This window comes from Hyla sarda, unplaced genomic scaffold, assembly GCF_029499605.1.
Source record: "Hyla sarda isolate aHylSar1 unplaced genomic scaffold, aHylSar1.hap1 scaffold_321, whole genome shotgun sequence".
Classification (NCBI taxonomy): Eukaryota; Metazoa; Chordata; class Amphibia; order Anura; family Hylidae; genus Hyla; species Hyla sarda.
In genome coordinates, this window is record NW_026609945.1 from 83,610 (window position 1) to 104,362 (window position 20,753).

The window sequence follows — 20,753 nt, forward strand, 5'->3', positions numbered from 1 at the left end:
GCGACTGTTCAGCGACAGACAAGTCGCATCGGCTGAAAGTAGGCCAGAATGTCAGTCCATGTTGGAGCAGGTTTAGATACAGTCTAAAGTATAGATCTCAAAGTCTGTGCACAGAATTTAGCAAGGGCCTCGCACCTTCTGATGCATCAGGTAGGTGCACAATAGCATAGCCTAACCCTCTGTACTTTGGTCTATATTGATGCGGGACATAGACAGCCAGCTGATGACCAATCCATTAGTGCAATGGATGGCTGGAAGCATTTGTCTTTGCCTTTGCAATACCACAGAAGCAATGCATGGTCAATGTACAGCAATGACACACCTGTGTGAACAGCCAGGAGACCCCCCCCCCCCCCCATGTTATGTTACATAGTTACATAGTTAGTACGGTCGAAAAAAGACATATGTCCATCAAGTTCAACCAGGGAATTAAGGGGTAGGGGTGTGGCGCGATATTGGGGAAGGGATGAGATTTTATATTTCTTCATAAGCATTAATCTTATTTTGTCAATTAGGAACATTCAGCACCCACCCGCTATCAAGGCAGCTGCCTATCATGTCATGCCCTACCTGCACAGGTGTGCTGGCTACTCAAATGATCCAATTAAGGAGGCCATTTAGTCAGCAGCAGCAGAAGTCCTGTGCCTGGACGCTCCAACAGCGGCCAGACACAAGCAGAAGCAGCAGAAGCAGCAGCAGCACCACCTTTTGTTTTTTGGCTGCAGCAGCAGCAAGGCCCACAGGGCTGGCTAGCTGGCTAGCCAGCAAGCAGGTAGCAATGAAAGTAGGAATCTTTCTTTTTAACCCTGTAAGGGGGTGGTGCACTGTACCCGAAGATACTGCCATATCGGGTCAATGCATAGGGCGACGGAAGCAAGCTTCGAAATCGGCCCCCGTTCTCAAAAATCCATTTAATATATGGTCCCCAGATAGGGGACGTATCAGATATTAAACTGATAAGAACAGATACTACACTTGATCTTAGCCAAAAGGCCGAGAAGCGATAACCGTGAAAGGGGCGGGCCCAACAAGGTGCCCTTCATGGGCACTATCACTGCTTGCTGTCAGGGAGGCTGCCAGACAATTTTCCATGCACACTCTGGGCTGGGGGGCAGTCAACCACCAGTACACACAGCAGAACCTAAACCCATACCATTATTGCTAAGCAGCAAGACAGGGGCCCATTGCACTCCCACGGGGCCTTTTTAAATGCAATCCATAACCCGGATTTGCCAGGAACCCTTCTTACTCCTCCTACTTGCATGTGACACTGGGCTTAGGATCTGCATAGGAAACACACACACAAGCACACACCTACCTTTGTTGCCTGCAGATGCCTCCTTGGCTGTCCCCAAACGGTATCAAACCAACACCCACGGGAAGCTGTAAGCATAGAGGACATGCCTGCACCCCATTGGACTTACCTGTGTGGGTTAAACCCGGGTTATTTGACAACCTATGGCGGTGATGGTTCTGCTCAGGCAGAGCAGTGCTGATGCTCCTCATAAAGCTGTCGCTGCTGTGAAGGTTCTAGGTGACATCACAAATCCCTATGGTTACATACACAACAAAGCTGGGTTGTTGTTGTTTACACTCTGCAAGGCCTGTGGAAGTGAGTGACATCATAGCACTGTAGTTCTGAGGGTTCTAGATGGATGCAACAATCTCCTGTTGCTTCTATGAAGGCCATAATAGACGACATCACCAAACAGCTCCATAGTCACATACACAGCAAAGGAGAGATGTTGTTTACACCTAGTGATGTCAGTGGTATTGAGTGACATCACAGCACAGTGCTAAGGCTCCTGGGCCTGGACACAGCAGCGGCTGCAATATCTCAACGGAGAATACGTTTATATATGTGTGTGTGTGCGCGTATATATATATATATATATATATATATATATATATATATATATATATATATATATATATTTCTCCGCCGAAATCACTTTTAAACCCATTTCCACCTTTTTTTCCCTTCTCTTCCTCTTACTTTTTTTTCACGTTTTTTTACGTTTTTCTCCTTTTCGCCTCTTTTCTGGGCGTATTATTCTTCTTTTTCTTCTTTTTTTTCGTCTAATGCATACCCCATCAGTGCAGCAATGCTTATTCAATACCGCCAGCAGATGGAGACACTGGGGGATAATTTTCTAAGGATTTATACTGATTTTTCCTGTCTGAATTTGTCGCACAGAAAGTTGCAGGCCAAATATGTGTGACATTTCTGCGACTTTAGCTTCTAGAGCATTTTTACAACATTATACATAGGTGCTGAATACATAAAAAGCGACTGTTCAGCGACAGACAAGTCGCATCGGCTGAAAGTAGGCCAGAATGTCAGTCCATGTTGGAGCAGGTTTAGATACAGTCTAAAGTATAGATCTCAAAGTCTGTGCACAGAATTTAGCAAGGGCCTCGCACCTTCTGATGCATCAGGTAGGTGCACAATAGCATAGCCTAACCCTCTGTACTTTGGTCTATATTGATGCGGGACATAGACAGCCAGCTGATGACCAATCCATTAGTGCAATGGATGGCTGGAAGCATTTGTCTTTGCCTTTGCAATACCACAGAAGCAATGCATGGTCAATGTACAGCAATGACACACCTGTGTGAACAGCCAGGAGACCCCCCCCCCCCCCATGTTATGTTACATAGTTACATAGTTAGTACGGTCGAAAAAAGACATATGTCCATCAAGTTCAACCAGGGAATTAAGGGGTAGGGGTGTGGCGCGATATTGGGGAAGGGATGAGATTTTATATTTCTTCATAAGCATTAATCTTATTTTGTCAATTAGGAACATTCAGCACCCACCCGCTATCAAGGCAGCTGCCTATCATGTCATGCCCTACCTGCACAGGTGTGCTGGCTACTCAAATGATCCAATTAAGGAGGCCATTTAGTCAGCAGCAGCAGAAGTCCTGTGCCTGGACGCTCCAACAGCGGCCAGACACAAGCAGAAGCAGAAGCAGCAGAAGCAGCACCTTTTGTTTTTTGGCTGCAGCAGCAGCAAGGCCCACAGGGCTGGCTAGCTGGCTAGCCAGCAAGCAGGTAGCAATGAAAGTAGGAATCTTTCTTTTTAACCCTGTAAGGGGGTGGTGCACTGTACCCGAAGATACTGCCATATCGGGTCAATGCATAGGGCGACGGAAGCAAGCTTCGAAATCGGCCCCCGTTCTCAAAAATCCATTTAATATATGGTCCCCAGATAGGGGACGTATCAGATATTAAACTGATAAGAACAGATACTACACTTGATCTTAGCCAAAAGGCCGAGAAGCGATAACCGTGAAAGGGGCGGGCCCAACAAGGTGCCCTTCATGGGCACTATCACTGCTTGCTGTCAGGGAGGCTGCCAGACAATTTTCCATGCACACTCTGGGCTGGGGGGCAGTCAACCACCAGCACACACAGCAGAACCTAAACCCATACCATTATTGCTAAGCAGCAAGACAGGGGCCCATTGCACTCCCACGGGGCCTTTTTAAATGCAATCCATAACCCGGATTTGCCAGGAACCCTTCTTACTCCTCCTACTTGCATGTGACACTGGGCTTAGGATCTGCATAGGAAACACACACACAAGCACACACCTACCTTTGTTGCCTGCAGATGCCTCCTTGGCTGTCCCCAAACGGTATCAAACCAACACCCACGGGAAGCTGTAAGCATAGAGGACATGCCTGCACCCCATTGGACTTACCTGTGTGGGTTAAACCCGGGTTATTTGACAACCTATGGCGGTGATGGTTCTGCTCAGGCAGAGCAGTGCTGATGCTCCTCATAAAGCTGTCGCTGCTGTGAAGGTTCTAGGTGACATCACAAATCCCTATGGTTACATACACAACAAAGCTGGGTTGTTGTTGTTTACACTCTGCAAGGCCTGTGGAAGTGAGTGACATCATAGCACTGTAGTTCTGAGGGTTCTAGATGGATGCAACAATCTCCTGTTGCTTCTATGAAGGCCATAATAGACGACATCACCAAACAGCTCCATAGTCACATACACAGCAAAGGAGAGATGTTGTTTACACCTAGTGATGTCAGTGGTATTGAGTGACATCACAGCACAGTGCTAAGGCTCCTGGGCCTGGACACAGCAGCGGCTGCAATATCTCAACGGAGAATACGTTTATATATATGTGTGTGTGTGCGCGTATATATATATATATATATATATATATATATATATATATATATATATTTCTCCGCCGAAATCACTTTTAAACCCATTTCCACCTTTTTTTCCCTTCTCTTCCTCTTACTTTTTTTTCACGTTTTTTTACGTTTTTCTCCTTTTCGCCTCTTTTCTGGGCGTATTATTCTTCTTTTTCTTCTTTTTTTTCGTCTAATGCATACCCCATCAGTGCAGCAATGCTTATTCAATACCGCCAGCAGATGGAGACACTGGGGGATAATTTTCTAAGGATTTATACTGATTTTTCCTGTCTGAATTTGTCGCACAGAAAGTTGCAGGCCAAATATGTGTGACATTTCTGCGACTTTAGCTTCTAGAGCATTTTTACAACATTATACATAGGTGCTGAATACATAAAAAGCGACTGTTCAGCGACAGACAAGTCGCATCGGCTGAAAGTAGGCCAGAATGTCAGTCCATGTTGGAGCAGGTTTAGATACAGTCTAAAGTATAGATCTCAAAGTCTGTGCACAGAATTTAGCAAGGGCCTCGCACCTTCTGATGCATCAGGTAGGTGCACAATAGCATAGCCTAACCCTCTGTACTTTGGTCTATATTGATGCGGGACATAGACAGCCAGCTGATGACCAATCCATTAGTGCAATGGATGGCTGGAAGCATTTGTCTTTGCCTTTGCAATACCACAGAAGCAATGCATGGTCAATGTACAGCAATGACACACCTGTGTGAACAGCCAGGAGACCCCCCCCCCCCATGTTATGTTACATAGTTACATAGTTAGTACGGTCGAAAAAAGACATATGTCCATCAAGTTCAACCAGGGAATTAAGGGGTAGGGGTGTGGCGCGATATTGGGGAAGGGATGAGATTTTATATTTCTTCATAAGCATTAATCTTATTTTGTCAATTAGGAACAATCAGCACCCACCCGCTATCAAGGCAGCTGCCTATCATGTCATGCCCTACCTGCACAGGTGTGCTGGCTACTCAAATGATCCAATTAAGGAGGCCATTTAGTCAGCAGCAGCAGAAGTCCTGTGCCTGGACGCTCCAACAGCGGCCAGACACAAGCAGAAGCAGAAGCAGCAGAAGCAGCAGCAGCACCACCTTTTGTTTTTTGGCTGCAGCAGCAGCAAGGCCCACAGGGCTGGCTAGCTGGCTAGCCAGCAAGCAGGTAGCAATGAAAGTAGGAATCTTTCTTTTTAACCCTGTAAGGGGGTGGTGCACTGTACCCGAAGATACTGCCATATCGGGTCAATGCATAGGGCGACGGAAGCAAGCTTCGAAATCGGCCCCCGTTCTCAAAAATCCATTTAATATATGGTCCCCAGATAGGGGACGTATCAGATATTAAACTGATAAGAACAGATACTACACTTGATCTTAGCCAAAAGGCCGAGAAGCGATAACCGTGAAAGGGGCGGGCCCAACAAGGTGCCCTTCATGGGCACTATCACTGCTTGCTGTCAGGGAGGCTGCCAGACAATTTTCCATGCACACTCTGGGCTGGGGGGCAGTCAACCACCAGTACACACAGCAGAACCTAAACCCATACCATTATTGCTAAGCAGCAAGACAGGGGCCCATTGCACTCCCACGGGGCCTTTTTAAATGCAATCCATAACCCGGATTTGCCAGGAACCCTTCTTACTCCTCCTACTTGCATGTGACACTGGGCTTAGGATCTGCATAGGAAACACACACACAAGCACACACCTACCTTTGTTGCCTGCAGATGCCTCCTTGGCTGTCCCCAAACGGTATCAAACCAACACCCACGGGAAGCTGTAAGCATAGAGGACATGCCTGCACCCCATTGGACTTACCTGTGTGGGTTAAACCCGGGTTATTTGACAACCTATGGCGGTGATGGTTCTGCTCAGGCAGAGCAGTGCTGATGCTCCTCATAAAGCTGTCGCTGCTGTGAAGGTTCTAGGTGACATCACAAATCCCTATGGTTACATACACAACAAAGCTGGGTTGTTGTTGTTTACACTCTGCAAGGCCTGTGGAAGTGAGTGACATCATAGCACTGTAGTTCTGAGGGTTCTAGATGGATGCAACAATCTCCTGTTGCTTCTATGAAGGCCATAATAGACGACATCACCAAACAGCTCCATAGTCACATACACAGCAAAGGAGAGATGTTGTTTACACCTAGTGATGTCAGTGGTATTGAGTGACATCACAGCACAGTGCTAAGGCTCCTGGGCCTGGACACAGCAGCGGCTGCAATATCTCAACGGAGAATACGTTTATATATATGTGTGTGTGTGCGCGTATATATATATATATATATATATATATATATATATATATATATTTCTCCGCCGAAATCACTTTTAAACCCATTTCCACCTTTTTTTCCCTTCTCTTCCTCTTACTTTTTTTTCACGTTTTTTTACGTTTTTCTCCTTTTCGCCTCTTTTCTGGGCGTATTATTCTTCTTTTTCTTCTTTTTTTTCGTCTAATGCATACCCCATCAGTGCAGCAATGCTTATTCAATACCGCCAGCAGATGGAGACACTGGGGGATAATTTTCTAAGGATTTATACTGATTTTTCCTGTCTGAATTTGTCGCACAGAAAGTTGCAGGCCAAATATGTGTGACATTTCTGCGACTTTAGCTTCTAGAGCATTTTTACAACATTATACATAGGTGCTGAATACATAAAAAGCGACTGTTCAGCGACAGACAAGTCGCATCGGCTGAAAGTAGGCCAGAATGTCAGTCCATGTTGGAGCAGGTTTAGATACAGTCTAAAGTATAGATCTCAAAGTCTGTGCACAGAATTTAGCAAGGGCCTCGCACCTTCTGATGCATCAGGTAGGTGCACAATAGCATAGCCTAACCCTCTGTACTTTGGTCTATATTGATGCGGGACATAGACAGCCAGCTGATGACCAATCCATTAGTGCAATGGATGGCTGGAAGCATTTGTCTTTGCCTTTGCAATACCACAGAAGCAATGCATGGTCAATGTACAGCAATGACACACCTGTGTGAACAGCCAGGAGACCCCCCCCCCCCCCCCCATGTTATGTTACATAGTTACATAGTTAGTACGGTCGAAAAAAGACATATGTCCATCAAGTTCAACCAGGGAATTAAGGGGTAGGGGTGTGGCGCGATATTGGGGAAGGGATGAGATTTTATATTTCTTCATAAGCATTAATCTTATTTTGTCAATTAGGAACATTCAGCACCCACCCGCTATCAAGGCAGCTGCCTATCATGTCATGCCCTACCTGCACAGGTGTGCTGGCTACTCAAATGATCCAATTAAGGAGGCCATTTAGTCAGCAGCAGCAGAAGTCCTGTGCCTGGACGCTCCAACAGCGGCCAGACACAAGCAGAAGCAGAAGCAGCAGAAGCAGCAGCAGCACCACCTTTTGTTTTTTGGCTGCAGCAGCAGCAAGGCCCACAGGGCTGGCTAGCTGGCTAGCCAGCAAGCAGGTAGCAATGAAAGTAGGAATCTTTCTTTTTAACCCTGTAAGGGGGTGGTGCACTGTACCCGAAGATACTGCCATATCGGGTCAATGCATAGGGCGACGGAAGCAAGCTTCGAAATCGGCCCCCGTTCTCAAAAATCCATTTAATATATGGTCCCCAGATAGGGGACGTATCAGATATTAAACTGATAAGAACAGATACTACACTTGATCTTAGCCAAAAGGCCGAGAAGCGATAACCGTGAAAGGGGCGGGCCCAACAAGGTGCCCTTCATGGGCACTATCACTGCTTGCTGTCAGGGAGGCTGCCAGACAATTTTCCATGCACACTCTGGGCTGGGGGGCAGTCAACCACCAGTACACACAGCAGAACCTAAACCCATACCATTATTGCTAAGCAGCAAGACAGGGGCCCATTGCACTCCCACGGGGCCTTTTTAAATGCAATCCATAACCCGGATTTGCCAGGAACCCTTCTTACTCCTCCTACTTGCATGTGACACTGGGCTTAGGATCTGCATAGGAAACACACACACAAGCACACACCTACCTTTGTTGCCTGCAGATGCCTCCTTGGCTGTCCCCAAACGGTATCAAACCAACACCCACGGGAAGCTGTAAGCATAGAGGACATGCCTGCACCCCATTGGACTTACCTGTGTGGGTTAAACCCGGGTTATTTGACAACCTATGGCGGTGATGGTTCTGCTCAGGCAGAGCAGTGCTGATGCTCCTCATAAAGCTGTCGCTGCTGTGAAGGTTCTAGGTGACATCACAAATCCCTATGGTTACATACACAACAAAGCTGGGTTGTTGTTGTTTACACTCTGCAAGGCCTGTGGAAGTGAGTGACATCATAGCACTGTAGTTCTGAGGGTTCTAGATGGATGCAACAATCTCCTGTTGCTTCTATGAAGGCCATAATAGACGACATCACCAAACAGCTCCATAGTCACATACACAGCAAAGGAGAGATGTTGTTTACACCTAGTGATGTCAGTGGTATTGAGTGACATCACAGCACAGTGCTAAGGCTCCTGGGCCTGGACACAGCAGCGGCTGCAATATCTCAACGGAGAATACGTTTATATATATGTGTGTGTGTGCGCGTATATATATATATATATATATATATATATATATATATATATATTTCTCCGCCGAAATCACTTTTAAACCCATTTCCACCTTTTTTTCCCTTCTCTTCCTCTTACTTTTTTTTCACGTTTTTTTACGTTTTTCTCCTTTTCGCCTCTTTTCTGGGCGTATTATTCTTCTTTTTCTTCTTTTTTTTCGTCTAATGCATACCCCATCAGTGCAGCAATGCTTATTCAATACCGCCAGCAGATGGAGACACTGGGGGATAATTTTCTAAGGACTTATACTGATTTTTCCTGTCTGAATTTGTCGCACAGAAAGTTGCAGGCCAAATATGTGTGACATTTCTGCGACTTTAGCTTCTAGAGCATTTTTACAACATTATACATAGGTGCTGAATACATAAAAAGCGACTGTTCAGCGACAGACAAGTCGCATCGGCTGAAAGTAGGCCAGAATGTCAGTCCATGTTGGAGCAGGTTTAGATACAGTCTAAAGTATAGATCTCAAAGTCTGTGCACAGAATTTAGCAAGGGCCTCGCACCTTCTGATGCATCAGGTAGGTGCACAATAGCATAGCCTAACCCTCTGTACTTTGGTCTATATTGATGGGGGACATAGACAGCCAGCTGATGACCAATCCATTAGTGCAATGGATGGCTGGAAGCATTTGTCTTTGCCTTTGCAATACCACAGAAGCAATGCATGGTCAATGTACAGCAATGACACACCTGTGTGAACAGCCAGGAGACCCCCCCCCCCATGTTATGTTACATAGTTACATAGTTAGTACGGTCGAAAAAAGACATATGTCCATCAAGTTCAACCAGGGAATTAAGGGGTAGGGGTGTGGCGCGATATTGGGGAAGGGATGAGATTTTATATTTCTTCATAAGCATTAATCTTATTTTGTCAATTAGGAACATTCAGCACCCACCCGCTATCAAGGCAGCTGCCTATCATGTCATGCCCTACCTGCACAGGTGTGCTGGCTACTCAAATGATCCAATTAAGGAGGCCATTTAGTCAGCAGCAGCAGAAGTCCTGTGCCTGGACGCTCCAACAGCGGCCAGACACAAGCAGAAGCAGAAGCAGCAGAAGCAGCAGCAGCACCACCTTTTGTTTTTTGGCTGCAGCAGCAGCAAGGCCCACAGGGCTGGCTAGCTGGCTAGCCAGCAAGCAGGTAGCAATGAAAGTAGGAATCTTTCTTTTTAACCCTGTAAGGGGGTGGTGCACTGTACCCGAAGATACTGCCATATCGGGTCAATGCATAGGGCGACGGAAGCAAGCTTCGAAATCGGCCCCCGTTCTCAAAAATCCATTTAATATATGGTCCCCAGATAGGGGACGTATCAGATATTAAACTGATAAGAACAGATACTACACTTGATCTTAGCCAAAAGGCCGAGAAGCGATAACCGTGAAAGGGGCGGGCCCAACAAGGTGCCCTTCATGGGCACTATCACTGCTTGCTGTCAGGGAGGCTGCCAGACAATTTTCCATGCACACTCTGGGCTGGGGGGCAGTCAACCACCAGTACACACAGCAGAACCTAAACCCATACCATTATTGCTAAGCAGCAAGACAGGGGCCCATTGCACTCCCACGGGGCCTTTTTAAATGCAATCCATAACCCGGATTTGCCAGGAACCCTTCTTACTCCTCCTACTTGCATGTGACACTGGGCTTAGGATCTGCATAGGAAACACACACACAAGCACACACCTACCTTTGTTGCCTGCAGATGCCTCCTTGGCTGTCCCCAAACGGTATCAAACCAACACCCACGGGAAGCTGTAAGCATAGAGGACATGCCTGCACCCCATTGGACTTACCTGTGTGGGTTAAACCCGGGTTATTTGACAACCTATGGCGGTGATGGTTCTGCTCAGGCAGAGCAGTGCTGATGCTCCTCATAAAGCTGTCGCTGCTGTGAAGGTTCTAGGTGACATCACAAATCCCTATGGTTACATACACAACAAAGCTGGGTTGTTGTTGTTTACACTCTGCAAGGCCTGTGGAAGTGAGTGACATCATAGCACTGTAGTTCTGAGGGTTCTAGATGGATGCAACAATCTCCTGTTGCTTCTATGAAGGCCATAATAGACGACATCACCAAACAGCTCCATAGTCACATACACAGCAAAGGAGAGATGTTGTTTACACCTAGTGATGTCAGTGGTATTGAGTGACATCACAGCACAGTGCTAAGGCTCCTGGGCCTGGACACAGCAGCGGCTGCAATATCTCAACGGAGAATACGTTTATATATATGTGTGTGTGTGCGCGTATATATATATATATATATATATATATATATATATATATATATATTTCTCCGCCGAAATCACTTTTAAACCCATTTCCACCTTTTTTTCCCTTCTCTTCCTCTTACTTTTTTTTCACGTTTTTTTACGTTTTTCTCCTTTTCGCCTCTTTTCTGGGCGTATTATTCTTCTTTTTCTTCTTTTTTTTCGTCTAATGCATACCCCATCAGTGCAGCAATGCTTATTCAATACCGCCAGCAGATGGAGACACTGGGGGATAATTTTCTAAGGATTTATACTGATTTTTCCTGTCTGAATTTGTCGCACAGAAAGTTGCAGGCCAAATATGTGTGACATTTCTGCGACTTTAGCTTCTAGAGCATTTTTACAACATTATACATAGGTGCTGAATACATAAAAAGCGACTGTTCAGCGACAGACAAGTCGCATCGGCTGAAAGTAGGCCAGAATGTCAGTCCATGTTGGAGCAGGTTTAGATACAGTCTAAAGTATAGATCTCAAAGTCTGTGCACAGAATTTAGCAAGGGCCTCGCACCTTCTGATGCATCAGGTAGGTGCACAATAGCATAGCCTAACCCTCTGTACTTTGGTCTATATTGATGCGGGACATAGACAGCCAGCTGATGACCAATCCATTAGTGCAATGGATGGCTGGAAGCATTTGTCTTTGCCTTTGCAATACCACAGAAGCAATGCATGGTCAATGTACAGCAATGACACACCTGTGTGAACAGCCAGGAGACCCCCCCCCCCCCCCATGTTATGTTACATAGTTACATAGTTAGTACGGTCGAAAAAAGACATATGTCCATCAAGTTCAACCAGGGAATTAAGGGGTAGGGGTGTGGCGCGATATTGGGGAAGGGATGAGATTTTATATTTCTTCATAAGCATTAATCTTATTTTGTCAATTAGGAACATTCAGCACCCACCCGCTATCAAGGCAGCTGCCTATCATGTCATGCCCTACCTGCACAGGTGTGCTGGCTACTCAAATGATCCAATTAAGGAGGCCATTTAGTCAGCAGCAGCAGAAGTCCTGTGCCTGGACGCTCCAACAGCGGCCAGACACAAGCAGAAGCAGAAGCAGCAGAAGCAGCAGCAGCACCACCTTTTGTTTTTTGGCTGCAGCAGCAGCAAGGCCCACAGGGCTGGCTAGCTGGCTAGCCAGCAAGCAGGTAGCAATGAAAGTAGGAATCTTTCTTTTTAACCCTGTAAGGGGGTGGTGCACTGTACCCGAAGATACTGCCATATCGGGTCAATGCATAGGGCGACGGAAGCAAGCTTCGAAATCGGCCCCCGTTCTCAAAAATCCATTTAATATATGGTCCCCAGATAGGGGACGTATCAGATATTAAACTGATAAGAACAGATACTACACTTGATCTTAGCCAAAAGGCCGAGAAGCGATAACCGTGAAAGGGGCGGGCCCAACAAGGTGCCCTTCATGGGCACTATCACTGCTTGCTGTCAGGGAGGCTGCCAGACAATTTTCCATGCACACTCTGGGCTGGGGGGCAGTCAACCACCAGTACACACAGCAGAACCTAAACCCATACCATTATTGCTAAGCAGCAAGACAGGGGCCCATTGCACTCCCACGGGGCCTTTTTAAATGCAATCCATAACCCGGATTTGCCAGGAACCCTTCTTACTCCTCCTACTTGCATGTGACACTGGGCTTAGGATCTGCATAGGAAACACACACACAAGCACACACCTACCTTTGTTGCCTGCAGATGCCTCCTTGGCTGTCCCCAAACGGTATCAAACCAACACCCACGGGAAGCTGTAAGCATAGAGGACATGCCTGCACCCCATTGGACTTACCTGTGTGGGTTAAACCCGGGTTATTTGACAACCTATGGCGGTGATGGTTCTGCTCAGGCAGAGCAGTGCTGATGCTCCTCATAAAGCTGTCGCTGCTGTGAAGGTTCTAGGTGACATCACAAATCCCTATGGTTACATACACAACAAAGCTGGGTTGTTGTTGTTTACACTCTGCAAGGCCTGTGGAAGTGAGTGACATCATAGCACTGTAGTTCTGAGGGTTCTAGATGGATGCAACAATCTCCTGTTGCTTCTATGAAGGCCATAATAGACGACATCACCAAACAGCTCCATAGTCACATACACAGCAAAGGAGAGATGTTGTTTACACCTAGTGATGTCAGTGGTATTGAGTGACATCACAGCACAGTGCTAAGGCTCCTGGGCCTGGACACAGCAGCGGCTGCAATATCTCAACGGAGAATACGTTTATATATATGTGTGTGTGTGCGCGTATATATATATATATATATATATATATATATATATATATTTCTCCGCCGAAATCACTTTTAAACCCATTTCCACCTTTTTTTCCCTTCTCTTCCTCTTACTTTTTTTTCACGTTTTTTTACGTTTTTCTCCTTTTCGCCTCTTTTCTGGGCGTATTATTCTTCTTTTTCTTCTTTTTTTTCGTCTAATGCATACCCCATCAGTGCAGCAATGCTTATTCAATACCGCCAGCAGATGGAGACACTGGGGGATAATTTTCTAAGGATTTATACTGATTTTTCCTGTCTGAATTTGTCGCACAGAAAGTTGCAGGCCAAATATGTGTGACATTTCTGCGACTTTAGCTTCTAGAGCATTTTTACAACATTATACATAGGTGCTGAATACATAAAAAGCGACTGTTCAGCGACAGACAAGTCGCATCGGCTGAAAGTAGGCCAGAATGTCAGTCCATGTTGGAGCAGGTTTAGATACAGTCTAAAGTATAGATCTCAAAGTCTGTGCACAGAATTTAGCAAGGGCCTCGCACCTTCTGATGCATCAGGTAGGTGCACAATAGCATAGCCTAACCCTCTGTACTTTGGTCTATATTGATGCGGGACATAGACAGCCAGCTGATGACCAATCCATTAGTGCAATGGATGGCTGGAAGCATTTGTCTTTGCCTTTGCAATACCACAGAAGCAATGCATGGTCAATGTACAGCAATGACACACCTGTGTGAACAGCCAGGAGACCCCCCCCCCCCCATGTTATGTTACATAGTTACATAGTTAGTACGGTCGAAAAAAGACATATGTCCATCAAGTTCAACCAGGGAATTAAGGGGTAGGGGTGTGGCGCGATATTGGGGAAGGGATGAGATTTTATATTTCTTCATAAGCATTAATCTTATTTTGTCAATTAGGAACATTCAGCACCCACCCGCTATCAAGGCAGCTGCCTATCATGTCATGCCCTACCTGCACAGGTGTGCTGGCTACTCAAATGATCCAATTAAGGAGGCCATTTAGTCAGCAGCAGCAGAAGTCCTGTGCCTGGACGCTCCAACAGCGGCCAGACACAAGCAGAAGCAGAAGCAGCAGAAGCAGCAGCAGCACCACCTTTTGTTTTTTGGCTGCAGCAGCAGCAAGGCCCACAGGGCTGGCTAGCTGGCTAGCCAGCAAGCAGGTAGCAATGAAAGTAGGAATCTTTCTTTTTAACCCTGTAAGGGGGTGGTGCACTGTACCCGAAGATACTGCCATATCGGGTCAATGCATAGGGCGACGGAAGCAAGCTTCGAAATCGGCCCCCGTTCTCAAAAATCCATTTAATATATGGTCCCCAGATAGGGGACGTATCAGATATTAAACTGATAAGAACAGATACTACACTTGATCTTAGCCAAAAGGCCGAGAAGCGATAACCGTGAAAGGGGCGGGCCCAACAAGGTGCCCTTCATGGGCACTATCACTGCTTGCTGTCAGGGAGGCTGCCAGACAATTTTCCATGCACACTCTGGGCTGGGGGGCAGTCAACCACCAGTACACACAGCAGAACCTAAACCCATACCATTATTGCTAAGCAGCAAGACAGGGGCCCATTGCACTCCCACGGGGCCTTTTTAAATGCAATCCATAACCCGGATTTGCCAGGAACCCTTCTTACTCCTCCTACTTGCATGTGACACTGGGCTTAGGATCTGCATAGGAAACACACACACAAGCACACACCTACCTTTGTTGCCTGCAGATGCCTCCTTGGCTGTCCCCAAACGGTATCAAACCAACACCCACGGGAAGCTGTAAGCATAGAGGACATGCCTGCACCCCATTGGACTTACCTGTGTGGGTTAAACCCGGGTTATTTGACAACCTATGGCGGTGATGGTTCTGCTCAGGCAGAGCAGTGCTGATGCTCCTCATAAAGCTGTCGCTGCTGTGAAGGTTCTAGGTGACATCACAAATCCCTATGGTTACATACACAACAAAGCTGGGTTGTTGTTGTTTACACTCTGCAAGGCCTGTGGAAGTGAGTGACATCATAGCACTGTAGTTCTGAGGGTTCTAGATGGATGCAACAATCTCCTGTTGCTTCTATGAAGGCCATAATAGACGACATCACCAAACAGCTCCATAGTCACATACACAGCAAAGGAGAGATGTTGTTTACACCTAGTGATGTCAGTGGTATTGAGTGACATCACAGCACAGTGCTAAGGCTCCTGGGCCTGGACACAGCAGCGGCTGCAATATCTCAACGGAGAATACGTTTATATATATGTGTGTGTGTGCGCGTATATATATATATATATATATATATATATATATATATATATATTTCTCCGCCGAAATCACTTTTAAACCCATTTCCACCTTTTTTTCCCTTCTCTTCCTCTTACTTTTTTTTCACGTTTTTTTACGTTTTTCTCCTTTTCGCCTCTTTTCTGGGCGTATTATTCTTCTTTTTCTTCTTTTTTTTCGTCTAATGCATACCCCATCAGTGCAGCAATGCTTATTCAATACCGCCAGCAGATGGAGACACTGGGGGATAATTTTCTAAGGATTTATACTGATTTTTCCTGTCTGAATTTGTCGCACAGAAAGTTGCAGGCCAAATATGTGTGACATTTCTGCGACTTTAGCTTCTAGAGCATTTTTACAACATTATACATAGGTGCTGAATACATAAAAAGCGACTGTTCAGCGACAGACAAGTCGCATCGGCTGAAAGTAGGCCAGAATGTCAGTCCATGTTGGAGCAGGTTTAGATACAGTCTAAAGTATAGATCTCAAAGTCTGTGCACAGAATTTAGCAAGGGCCTCGCACCTTCTGATGCATCAGGTAGGTGCACAATAGCATAGCCTAACCCTCTGTACTTTGGTCTATATTGATGCGGGACATAGACAGCCAGCTGATGACCAATCCATTAGTGCAATGGATGGTTGGAAGCATTTGTCTTTGCCTTTGCAATACCACAGAAGCAATGCATGGTCAATGTACAGCAATGACACACCTGTGTGAACAGCCAGGAGACCCCCCCCCCCCCCCCCCCCATGTTATGTTACATAGTTACATAGTTAGTACGGTCGAAAAAAGACATATGTCCATCAAGTTCAACCAGGGAATTAAGGGGTAGGGGTGTGGCGCGATATTGGGGAAGGGATGAGATTTTATATTTCTTCATAAGCATTAATCTTATTTTGTCAATTAGGAACATTCAGCACCCACCCGCTATCAAGGCAGCTGCCTATCATGTCATGCCCTACCTGCACAGGTGTGCTGGCTACTCAAATGATCCAATTAAGGAGGCCATTTAGTCAGCAGCAGCAGAAGTCCTGTGCCTGGACGCTCCAACAGCGGCCAGACACAAGCAGAAGCAGAAGCAGCAGAAGCAGGAGCAGCACCACCTTTTGTTTTTTGGCTGCAGCAGCAGCAAGGCCCACAGGGCTGGCTAGCTGGCTAGCCAGCAAGCAGGTAGCAATGAAAGTAGGAATCTTTCTTTTTAACCCTGTAAGGGGGTGGTGCACTGTACCCGAAGATACTGCCATATCGGGTCAATGCATAGGGCGACGGAAGCAAGCTTCGAAATCGGCCCCCGTTCTCAAAAATCCATTTAATATATGGTCCCCAGATAGGGGACGTATCAGATATTAAACTGATAAGAACAGATACTACACTTGATCTTAGCCAAAAGGCCGAGAAGCGATAACCGTGAAAGGGGCGGGCCCAACAAGGTGCCCTTCATGGGCACTATCACTGCTTGCTGTCAGGGAGGCTGCCAGACAATTTTCCATGCACACTCTGGGCTGGGGGGCAGTCAACCACCAGTACACACAGCAGAACCTAAACCCATACCATTATTGCTAAGCAGCAAGACAGGGGCCCATTGCACTCCCACGGGGCCTTTTTAAATGCAATCCATAACCCGGATTTGCCAGGAACCCTTCTTACTCCTCCTACTTGCATGTGACACTGGGCTTAGGATCTGCATAGGAAACACACACACAAGCACACACCTACCTTTGTTGCCTGCAGATGCCTCCTTGGCTGTCCCCAAACGGTATCAAACCAACACCCACGGGAAGCTGTAAGCATAGAGGACATGCCTGCACCCCATTGGACTTACCTGTGTGGGTTAAACCCGGGTTATTTGACAACCTATGGCGGTGATGGTTCTGCTCAGGCAGAGCAGTGCTGATGCTCCTCATAAAGCTGTCGCTGCTGTGAAGGTTCTAGGTGACATCACAAATCCCTATGGTTACATACACAACAAAGCTGGGTTGTTGTTGTTTACACTCTGCAAGGCCTGTGGAAGTGAGTGACATCATAGCACTGTAGTTCTGAGGGTTCTAGATGGATGCAACAATCTCCTGTTGCTTCTATGAAGGCCATAATAGACGACATCACCAAACAGCTCCATAGTCACATACACAGCAAAGGAGAGATGTTGTTTACACCTAGTGATGTCAGTGGTATTGAGTGACATCACAGCACAGTGCTAAGGCTCCTGGGCCTGGACACAGCAGCGGCTGCAATATCTCAACGGAGAATACGTTTATATATATGTGTGTGTGTGCGCGTATATATATATATATATATATATATATATATATATATATATATTTCTCCGCCGAAATCACTTTTAAACCCATTTCCACCTTTTTTTCCCTTCTCTTCCTCTTACTTTTTTTTCACGTTTTTTTACGTTTTTCTCCTTTTCGCCTCTTTTCTGGGCGTATTATTCTTCTTTTTCTTCTTTTTTTCCGTCTAATGCATACCCCATCAGTGCAGCAATGCTTATTCAATACCGCCAGCAGATGGAGACACTGGGGGATAATTTTCTAAGGATTTATACTGATTTTTCCTGTCTGAATTTGTCGCACAGAAAGTTGCAGGCCAAATATGTGTGACATTTCTGCGACTTTAGCTTCTAGAGCATTTTTACAACATTATACATAGGTGCTGAATACATAAAAAGCGACTGTTCAGCGACAGACAAGTCGCATCGGCTGAAAGTAGGCCAGAATGTCAGTCCATGTTGGAGCAGGTTTAGATACAGTCTAAAGTATAGATCTCAAAGTCTGTGCACAGAATTTAGCAAGGGCCTCGCACCTTCTGATGCATCAGGTAGGTGCACAATAGCATAGCCTAACCCTCTGTACTTTGGTCTATATTGATGCGGGACATAGACAGCCAGCTGATGACCAATCCATTAGTGCAATGGATGGCTGGAAGCATTTGTCTTTGCCTTTGCAATACCACAGAAGCAATGCATGGTCAATGTACAGCAATGACACACCTGTGTGAACAGCCAGGAGACCCCCCCCCCCCCCCATGTTATGTTACATAGTTACATAGTTAGTACGGTCGAAAAAAGACATATGTCCATCAAGTTCAACCAGGGAATTAAGGGGTAGGGGTGTGGCGCGATATTGGGGAAGGGATGAGATTTTATATTTCTTCATAAGCATTAATCTTATTTTGTCAATTAGGAACATTCAGCACCCACCCGCTATCAAGGCAGCTGCCTATCATGTCATGCCCTACCTGCACAGGTGTGCTGGCTACTCAAATGATCCAATTAAGGAGGCCATTTAGTCAGCAGCAGCAGAAGTCCTGTGCCTGGACGCTCCAACAGCGGCCAGACACAAGCAGAAGCAGAAGCAGCAGAAGCAGCAGCAGCACCACCTTTTGTTTTTTGGCTGCAGCAGCAGCAAGGCCCACAGGGCTGGCTAGCTGGCTAGCCAGCAAGCAGGTAGCAATGAAAGTAGGAATCTTTCTTTTTAACCCTGTAAGGGGGTGGTGCACTGTACCCGAAGATACTGCCATATCGGGTCAATGCATAGGGCGACGGAAGCAAGCTTCGAAATCGGCCCCCGTTCTCAAAAATCCATTTAATATATGGTCCCCAGATAGGGGACGTATCAGATATTAAACTGATAAGAACAGATACTACACTTGATCTTAGCCAAAAGGCCGAGAAGCGATAACCGTGAAAGGGGCGGGCCCAACAAGGTGCCCTTCATGGGCACTATCACTGCTTGCTGTCAGGGAGGCTGCCAGACAATTTTCCATGCACACTCTGGGCTGGGGGGCAGTCAACCACCAGTACACACAGCAGAACCTAAACCCATACCATTATTGCTAAGCAGCAAGACAGGGGCCCATTGCACTCCCACGGGGCCTTTTTAAATGCAATCCATAACCCGGATTTGCCAGGAACCCTTCTTACTCCTCCTACTTGCATGTGACACTGGGCTTAGGATCTGCATAGGAAACACACACACAAGCACACACCTACCTTTGTTGCCTGCAGATGCCTCCTTGGCTGTCCCCAAACGGTATCAAACCAACACCCACGGGAAGCTGTAAGCATAGAGGACATGCCTGCACCCCATTGGACTTACCTGTGTGGGTTAAACCCGGGTTATTTGACAACCTATGGCGGTGATGGTTCTGCTCAGGCAGAGCAGTGCTGATGCTCCTCATAAAGCTGTCGCTGCTGTGAAGGTTCTAGGTGACATCACAAATCCCTATGGTTACATACACAACAAAGCTGGGTTGTTGTTGTTTACACTCTGCAAGGCCTGTGGAAGTGAGTGACATCATAGCACTGTAGTTCTGAGGGTTCTAGATGGATGCAACAATCTCCTGTTGCTTCTATGAAGGCCATAATAGACGACATCACCAAACAGCTCCATAGTCACATACACAGCAAAGGAGAGATGTTGTTTACACCTAGTGATGTCAGTGGTATTGAGTGACATCACAGCACAGTGCTAAGGCTCCTGGGCCTGGACACAGCAGCGGCTGCAATATCTCAACGGAGAATACGTTTATATATATGTGTGTGTGTGCGCGTATATATATATATATATATATATATATATATATATATATATATATTTCTCCGCCGAAATCACTTTTAAACCCATTTCCACCTTTTTTTCCCTTCTCTTCCTCTTACTTTTTTTTCACGTTTTTTTACGTTTTTCTCCTTTTCGCCTCTTTTCTGGGCGTATTATTCTTCTTTTTCTTCTTTTTTTTCGTCTAATGCATACCCCATCAGTGCAGCAATGCTTATTCAATACCGCCAGCAGATGGAGACACTGGGGGATAATTTTCTAAGGATTTATACTGATTTTTCCTGTCTGAATTTGTCGCACAGAAAGTTGCAGGCCAAATATGTGTGACATTTCTGCGACTTTAGCTTCTAGAGCATTTTTACAACATTATACATAGGTGCTGAATACATAAAAAGCGACTGTTCAGCGACAGACAAGTCACATCGGCTGAAAGTAGGCCAGAATGTCAGTCCATGTTGGAGCAGGTTTAGATACAGTCTAAAGTATAGATCTCAAAGTCTGTGCACAGAATTTAGCAAGGGCCTCGCACCTTCTGATGCATCAGGTAGGTGCACAATAGCATAGCCTAACCCTCTGTACTTTGGTCTATATTGATGCGGGACATAGACAGCCAGCTGA

At 46.1% G+C, this 20,753-nt stretch overlaps 9 non-coding genes across 9 annotated transcripts; all 9 read right to left on the reverse strand.

Annotated features, from left to right (window-relative positions):
- Positions 1 to 814: 814 nt before the first annotated feature.
- LOC130329762 (U2 spliceosomal RNA) lies at positions 815 to 1,005 on the reverse strand. Its single transcript, XR_008873261.1, has one exon. It is a non-coding gene; the product is annotated as a U2 spliceosomal RNA (small nuclear RNA).
- A 2,094-nt stretch (positions 1,006 to 3,099) lies between these two features.
- On the reverse strand, positions 3,100 to 3,290 carry LOC130329763 (U2 spliceosomal RNA). Its single transcript, XR_008873262.1, has one exon. It is a non-coding gene; the product is annotated as a U2 spliceosomal RNA (small nuclear RNA).
- A 2,091-nt stretch (positions 3,291 to 5,381) lies between these two features.
- On the reverse strand, positions 5,382 to 5,572 carry LOC130329764 (U2 spliceosomal RNA). Its single transcript, XR_008873263.1, has one exon. It is a non-coding gene; the product is annotated as a U2 spliceosomal RNA (small nuclear RNA).
- Positions 5,573 to 7,664: 2,092 nt separating this feature from the next.
- LOC130329765 (U2 spliceosomal RNA) lies at positions 7,665 to 7,855 on the reverse strand. The gene has a single exon (XR_008873264.1). It is a non-coding gene; the product is annotated as a U2 spliceosomal RNA (small nuclear RNA).
- Positions 7,856 to 9,941: 2,086 nt separating this feature from the next.
- On the reverse strand, positions 9,942 to 10,132 carry LOC130329767 (U2 spliceosomal RNA). The gene has a single exon (XR_008873266.1). It is a non-coding gene; the product is annotated as a U2 spliceosomal RNA (small nuclear RNA).
- A 2,092-nt stretch (positions 10,133 to 12,224) lies between these two features.
- Positions 12,225 to 12,415, reverse strand: LOC130329769 (U2 spliceosomal RNA). Its single transcript, XR_008873267.1, has one exon. It is a non-coding gene; the product is annotated as a U2 spliceosomal RNA (small nuclear RNA).
- Positions 12,416 to 14,499: 2,084 nt separating this feature from the next.
- LOC130329770 (U2 spliceosomal RNA) lies at positions 14,500 to 14,690 on the reverse strand. Its single transcript, XR_008873268.1, has one exon. It is a non-coding gene; the product is annotated as a U2 spliceosomal RNA (small nuclear RNA).
- A 2,095-nt stretch (positions 14,691 to 16,785) lies between these two features.
- LOC130329771 (U2 spliceosomal RNA) lies at positions 16,786 to 16,976 on the reverse strand. The gene has a single exon (XR_008873269.1). It is a non-coding gene; the product is annotated as a U2 spliceosomal RNA (small nuclear RNA).
- Positions 16,977 to 19,066: 2,090 nt separating this feature from the next.
- Positions 19,067 to 19,257, reverse strand: LOC130329772 (U2 spliceosomal RNA). Its single transcript, XR_008873270.1, has one exon. It is a non-coding gene; the product is annotated as a U2 spliceosomal RNA (small nuclear RNA).
- Positions 19,258 to 20,753: the final 1,496 nt, after the last annotated feature.